We start from the raw sequence: 8,324 nt of genomic DNA on the forward strand, positions 1-8,324 counted from the left end.
CGACAAAATAAAGTGTTGGAACTGCGATGAGACAGGACACAGATATCAAGACTGTCTGAAAATCCGACGCATCTTTTGTTATGGATGCGGAGCAATTAATACATACCGGCCTAGCTGCCAAAAATGCTCACCTTCCTCGGAAAACTTGACAAGGGATATTCGTCACCTTCCCCAGTCGAATGTCCCCAACTAGAGTCCGATTCAAGTTCAAAGGGGACGTGTAAGTCTGAAATATTACTCCCCAATCTTCCATTTAATTTCACACCCTAGCATGTCCGAATGCAAAACATCTTGAAAGAAAACCTCGGTCAGCCGAATCGCGTGCACTCCCGCACACGTTCAGCGGAACGCATCCGAACTTATTACAGGAATAAAAATGTCCTAAAGAAGTTCACTATCTCAGCCTTAGACTATAAAAGCAATGATATTAGACCATTTTCTCATATTGAAATTTTAGGAGAATTACATCTAGCACTTTTAGATAGTGGAGCGAACAAAAGTGTAATCGGTGGCGAATTAGCCCAACATATTCTCAGGCAAAAAGGTCAATTAATACCTATGAAGGGTATGGCTAAAACCGCTGATGGCCAAACTCAAAAAGTTGCCGGAACATTTCCTGTAAAGGTTAGTTTTAACTCGATGCAGAAAGCTATAGAGTTTCTAATCGTTCCATCTATAAACCATGGTATGGATTTTTGGAACGAATTTGGAATTTCAGTTTCGATTACAAGTCATATCAATGAACTTCAGGTAGATCAGTTAGAAAAGTCCGATAAATTGAACCTTAGTAAATCGGAATTAACGAGATTGAAGTCTATTATTAATCTGTTTCCTTCTTTTGAAAAAGACGGACTTGGAAAAACACTTTTAGTTGAACATTCGATCGATACGGCAAATGCTAAACCCATAAAACAGAGATTTTATCCCTTATCTCCGGCGAGAGAAAAATTACTTTGCAACGAAATCGATCGAATGATATCCCAAGACGTCATAGAAGAAGCTCCAGCTTCACCGTGGTCTTCTCCAGTGACCCTAATTGTAAAACCCGGAAAAGTTAGATTTTGTTTGGACGCACGAAAGTTAAACTCAGTCACAATAAAAGACGCTTACCCAATGCCATTATTAGATGGATTAATAAGTCGTCTTCCTCCTGTTCACTGTATCTCAAAAATTGATTTAAAAGATGCATTTTGGCAAATCGCTTTAGATCAGCAATCGCGAGCGAAAACCGCATTCACGGTACCCAACCGCCCACTGTATCAATTTAAGAGGATGCCGTTTGGGTTAACCAATGCTCCACAAACCTTATGTCGTCTTATGGACTTAGTCATTCCATTAAGCTCAAATCTCATGTTTTAGTATATCTGGATGATTTGTTAGTCTTGTCCTCCAGTTTCGAAGATCATTTATTGCATCTGGCAGAGGTAGCAACTCAGCTTCGAAAAGCTGGGCTGACTATAAATGTATCCAAAAGCCAATTTTGTTTAAAGCAGGTCGAATATCTTGGATATATTGTTGGAGAAGGAACTCTGCAAATAAATCCCGAAAAAGTTCGAGCAGTATCCGAATTTCCAGCTCCGAAAACCCAACGACAACTTCGAAGGTTTTTAGGAATGACGGGCTGGTATCAGCGATTTATAGCACAGTATTCCACAGTGATCTTTCACTTGACAGAACTCTTAGGAAAGAAACCATTCGAGTGGAATGAGGACGCTGAAGCAGCATTTCAAGAAATAAAGTCCAGACTTTGCTCAGCTCCTTTACTGGTGCATCCTAATTATGCAAAAGCGTTTATAATACAATGCGACGCCTCTCTACATGGAGTTGGTGCCGTTTTATCGCAGAGTGACGAATCAGGGATTGAAAGACCTATTGCATACATGTCAAAGAAATTAAATAAAGCGCAAAGAAACTACACAGTAACAGAACTAGAATGCCTTGCCGTTATTTTAGCTGTGAAAAAGTTTCGAATGTATGTAGAGGGTCACCCGTTTAAGATCGTAACTGATCATGCGAGCCTTCGCTGGTTGATGAACCAATCGGACCTCAGTGGCCGATTGGCCAGATGGGCCATCAAGCTCCAAGGATTTACGTTTGACATAGAGCATCGCAAAGGATGTGAAAACGTAGTTCCAGACGCATTATCGCGATCCTTTGAAGACGAAGAGCCTATCGCCTCGATAGAATTCGAAACCATGCCTAGAATTGATTTAGAATCCAAAGCTTTTCAATCCGATGAGTATTCTACACTCAAAGAAAAGTTTAAGGTTGCGAATTTACCAGACTTTCAAGTAATTGACAACTATCTAAACCATCGGACTTGTTTTCCCTCTTTAGAAAACCAAGATGAGGATTGGAAATTACTCTTTCCATCAGAGCTTAGGGATGAAGTGATTCGCTCTAATCATGACCAACCATCGTCTGCTCATTGCGGAGTCGCTAAGTGCTTAGAAAGAATTCGACGTACCTTCTACTGGCCACGAATGGCTACAGACGTGCGGGAATATATAGCTCGATGTGAATTATGTCGAACTTCTAAACATCCGACAGTTGGCCTCAAACCGCCAATGGGAAGCCAAGCGACTAGCGAAAGACCATTCCAGCGTCTTTATGTCGATTTCATAGGACCCTTTCCACGAACCAAGAAAGGCAACATCGGTATCTTTATTATACTAGACCATTTTTCAAAGTTTACGTTTTTAAAACCAGTGCGAAAGTTTACTTCCAATGTTATCATTGAGTACTTGAGAGAAGAAATTTTCCCTTGCTATGGCGTTCCAGAAACCATTGTTAGCGACAATGGAAAACAATTTAAGAGCCACGACTTTGAACAATTTATTTCTAAACACGGAGTTAAACATTTGTGTACAGGTGCCTATGCTCCCCAATCAAATGCTGCCGAAAGAGCTAACCGCTCCATTAATGCTGCTCTTCGCTCATATGTGCGGAAAGATCAGCGGGAATGGGACACTTATCTTAGTGCAATCAATTGTGCCCTTCGGAACTCTATACACCAGTCCGTTGGAGCCGTTCCTTATTTGAGTGTGTTTGGACAACACATGATTACACACGGCGATGACTATAAACTGCTTAAAAATCTTGAAGTACTAACAGAAAGCAGTGCCCGAATAACTCGTGAAGATGAATTTTCTAGAATTAGGACAGATATATGCAAGAATTTGGAGAAAGCATATACTAAAAATCAACGAGCGTATGACTTGAGAAAACAACCGCGCTCCTTTGAAATAGGTGATGAAGTTATTAAAAGGAATTTTCAACTTAGTAATATGGCTTCTCACTTTAACGCTAAACTAGCACCCGTAGGAATAAAAGCTAGAATTAGACAAAAATTAGGTACAAATATATATAAGTTAGAGGATTTAAATGGAAAAGAATTAGGAAACTTTCATGTAAAAGATATTTGGCGAGCCTAACCATTGTCACCCTTTTTCAGCTTTTATCTATACTGTGGCAGTAAAGATCAAACCTGTGCTGTGAGGGTGAAAGTTATTTTATGTTAACATATTTAACAGTTTCATATTATACATTCGCGGTCCATACCAATAAAATTGGACGCGACTGTAAACTGCAATTAAAAGCTCATTATCTAGAGCTTAGCATAGATAAAGCTCCTTATCTATGCAATATATATCGATGCTCATAGATAGCAGCTGATCGATGCATCTAGCTGACAACTCTAATTAGCTGTCATCTAGCTGTCATGCACTTGTCATGCACCTGTCAAATCGAGCTTAATTTTTCCACCCGCGTTTCCGTTTTGGCCCTTCTCTCATTCTCTTGAGATCTGTGCCCAGCGAAACATCGTGATTACTATATCACATAAAAATATATATATATATATAAAACGGCACGTGCAGGAAAATTCCTTCCAACCTCGCCGAATTTCTAAGTGTGCTTTTTTCACACAAAGGCATTGGAATTTAAAATAAAGGAGATCTTCTGGAAACCAATATTTTTGTGTTTTTGTGTTCCGAAATACTCCGGGTAAGCATTTTGTGAAAAAGTGACGTTCGAACCGAAAATTAACTTTAGTTTTCTAGCCGGATTATCCGAGCCATCCCGCTCCCGATCGGGCAGCGAAATCTTTGTTTATTGAGAGCCAGTAAAACCCCACTTAAGTGGCGGCGGCAGCGATCAACGTTTTCCGCCCCGTTCCTCCTTCTGGCGGCCACGGCCGCTGGCCCCCCCCTACGCCCGTTTACATATATATTTGGAGGCTAAAGGAGACATTAAGACACCAAGAAGGAGGTCGTTCTTTTTTTGTGGATCTACCCCTCAGCTTTCTACCAGCTATATCGGCAGGCCCCCAAAAAGGGCGCTGCGCCATCCATTTCTGTGCACTTAATCAACTGCAGGATCATTTGTATCGCCTGCGTTACATTATTTTGTTAATTTTAGTTTATATTTCTTTTAAAGAGAATTTGTACTTATATCTGAATTTGTTTTCATGTGCTGCTGACGAGTTTGGTTTTTCATATATGACTTTAATTTCCACATTTATCAGCAAAGGTCACCGTGAGGTCAACGGGCCCGTCGACATCGAGGGACTGGGTCGTAAGTACGGCATAGCCGATATAAACAATTTATGAGAAGCCAAGACCAGCACACAGGTTCTTCAGATCGCTCTGAATAGCGATTTTTTTTTTCTTCTTTCTTTGTTAAATATTAGGATATAAGTATGAAATCGACTCCCTTTGAATTTTTATATACAATATTAGAATTAATTGCACATTATATTTTGAGCATAAACTTTATGAAATTATAACGAAATTGAAATCATGAATTATTAGAGTTTTTATTTAGGCACCTTAAGGGTCAACACCTCAGAGGAATTCAATTCGCTAGGAGAGAAATAACACCTCAATTCTCTTACCAAATTAGTTCAAGTCGTAATTCCAAGTTTTTCGGGTTTCCGTATTTTCTCCCGATACTCTGTCTACATTTAATTCGAGTAACGGGAATGTCCCAAGAGGAACAAGAACCACGCCATTTTTCCTGAGCACGGCCGGACCCCTTTTCGTAGACAGAGCGTTCCTCGAATGACATATACCGTCCGTTACAAGTGACCCAAAAATAAACGTGTGAAACAGTGCAGATTTAAAAAAAAAATTTAAAATTAAAAATCCTTAAAATCTAGTGACAAATTAAAAGTTAACCAAGTCGAGGGAATGGGTTAAAACAACTCATAAAATATACGACTAGTTAAAATGTAAAATCTTAAGAAAAAAACCCGACCTCAAAACAAAAAAAAAAAAAACATGCAAAATAGTGTAAAAACATATATATAAAACTTATTTTTTTTTGTTCAATTAAAAACCAATAGAGTAAAAACCATATCGGAAACATCGTAATTTTTACCGAATCATGAAATTATGAAGTGTCTCAAATCCGATAAGAAATATAAAATTTAAAATAGGCATGTAAAAGGTGTTAAAAAAAAAACAATGAAAGCGATAGTGATGGTGATGCATAAGAGCAGTCAATATGATAGAAAACAAAAAAACAAGAGCGTGAGCTTAGCAAATCCAACTAAAATCGTACAGTGCAATAAAAAGTTTCGTTGCCAGTAAGAATACAAAAAACTAATTAAAACGTAACTAAACACAGTAAAATAAAATAAATAATATGTAGCTGTATAATTAATATCAAATATGAAAACGTACTGAAAAAAAAAATTTAAATAACTTCTACATATTTTAAATATTAATCAAAAAAAAAAACAAAACAAACAAACAAATTAAGATCATGCGGCTATATTTTTAATTTTTAATTTCCCCCTAATACACACCAAAACCTCATCGACAAGAAGGCCTTCTTCGAGAACAACAAAATGGGTGAGTGAACACAGAAAACAACTTATGTCGCCCAGTGTAAAGGCTGATTACCGGCATTAATGCTTATCAGCATCGATTGATTTTTGTTATTTTGCCAATTCCTCTTTTTATTCTGATTCATGTTATCATCGTAAATTTAAAGCATTTAAATGTAAAGCCAAAACATGCGCTACACTGAGAAAATTAAAACCTAATTATTTTGTTATTTTGCATATACATATTTCTTTTTTTTCAGCAATAGAAACTGGTTTATTGTAATTGTGCGATGTAGGTTGTTGAAGCGAAACAAAAATAGAATAATAATAAATAAATTAAATTATGTAGACCCAAAACAAAAGAAAAAAAAAAAAACAAAAATAAAAACAATTAAATGGGCATAGTTATAATTTAATAAAATTTTAGAGCATAATAATTAGGCACCTCATTACCATTATCATTGTTTTAAACCAAACAAAATAGAATTAAAAATGACACTGGAAAAAATTTAAATGATTAAATAAATAATAATATTAACCATAAGTAAATAAAATAGGCTATGTACTGATAGGGTATAGAAATTAATAAATAAATAAGTTAGGCATTGAAATCTAGTGGACATGAGTGAAGAAAAATAATTATATTAGGACTTCGTTTATTATTGTTAATATGAGATATGTGCACTGAAAAATATGGAAAAGGAATTTTTGTTTGATTATTAAAAATTATTATAATGATGATGAATTTTTAAGTTTTCTTACTTATGGCATGGGAGACTAACAAACTGATGTATACGTAAATACTTTTGGGGTCTTTTGCTAACGATTACAAGAAGGACCATGGTTGGGAGGGTAAAGATATAGGGTGTGGCGAACAACAGCCAAGGCCACCCCTGCAGGCTCAAAAATTTATTCGTGCTTTCTCGTTTCTCAATTTTTTTCGCAGTTTAGTTTCGCCTTGTTTCATATTTTACTAATTATGAGACAATTGTTTTGTGTGTTGGTTTCGAATGAGGATCGTCTCATTGTGTAGATTCAGGAGGGACTCTATAATAAAAACCTTTGACGTAACAATCCTTATCCGCAGCAAAAACCGCCCCCACATCTCCCGCTAGAGCTAGGAATCAATGGGTCCCGCTCAGCTGATGGTTAAGGGTCGACAAGCCTGAATGTGGTTAACACTCGGAGGTATGATCGAGAACAACGATACCCTGTTTATGTTTTTCCCTTTCAACGGCGAAATTACGTCACATTATATTAGTTTTTACACTGCTAATACATTTGCATACTCAATTGCAAATTTGTAAACAAAAAGTTCACATCTCAGCTATAATGCATGTATCCACGGCAGAATTTATATTTAAATTAGTTCTTACAATGCTAATACATTTGCATACTCAATTGTAAATTTGTAAACAAAAAGTTCACAACTCCGCTAATAATGCATGTATCCACGGCAGAATTTGTACTTATATTAGTTTTTAGAAGGCTAATACATTTGCACACTCAATTGTAAATTTTTAATTTTGTTTTTGTTTTTTGTAAACAAAAAGTTCACATCTCAGCTAATAATGCATGTCTCCACGGCAGAATTTATATTTAAATTAGTTCTTACAATGCTAATACATTTGCATACTCAATTGTAAATTTGTAAACAAAAAGTTCACAACTCAACTAATAATGCATGTATCGACGGCAGAATTTGTACTTATATTAGTTTTTACACGGCTTATACATTTGCATACTCAATTGTAAATTTGTTAACAAAAAGATCACAACTCAGCTAATAATGCCTGAATCCACTTCAGAATTTATATTTATATTAGTTTTTACACGTCTAATTCATTTGCACACTCAATTGTAAATTTGTAAACAAAAAGTTCACAACTCAGATAATAATGCATATATCCACTTTAGAATTTATATTTATATTAGTTCTTACAATGCTAATACATTTGCATACTCAATTGTAAATTTGTAAACAAAAAGTTCACAACTCCGCTAATAATGCATGTATCCACGGCAGAATTTGTACTTATATTAGTTTTTACACGGCTTATACATTTGCATACTCAATTGTAAATTTGTTAACAAAAAGTTCACAACTCAGCTAATAATGCCTGAATCCACTTCAGAATTTATATTTATATTAGTTTTCACACGTCTAATTCATTTGCATACTCAATTCTAAATTTGTAAACAAAAAGTTCACAACTCAGATAATAATGCATATATCCACTTTAGAATTTATATTTAAATTAGTTCTTACAATGCTAATACATTTGCATACTCAATTGTAAATTTGTAAACAAAAATTTTACAACTCAGCTAATAATGCTTGTATCCACGGCAGAATTTGTATTTATATTAGTTTTTACACGTCTAATACATTTGCATACTCAATTGTAAATTTGTTAACAAAAAGTTCACAACTCAGCTAATAATCCACTTCAGAATTTATATTTATATTAGTTTTTACACGTCTAATTCATTT

Source organism: Drosophila kikkawai, unplaced genomic scaffold (genome assembly GCF_030179895.1).
Source record: "Drosophila kikkawai strain 14028-0561.14 unplaced genomic scaffold, DkikHiC1v2 scaffold_131, whole genome shotgun sequence".
In the NCBI taxonomy this organism is placed as follows: domain Eukaryota; kingdom Metazoa; phylum Arthropoda; class Insecta; order Diptera; family Drosophilidae; genus Drosophila; species Drosophila kikkawai.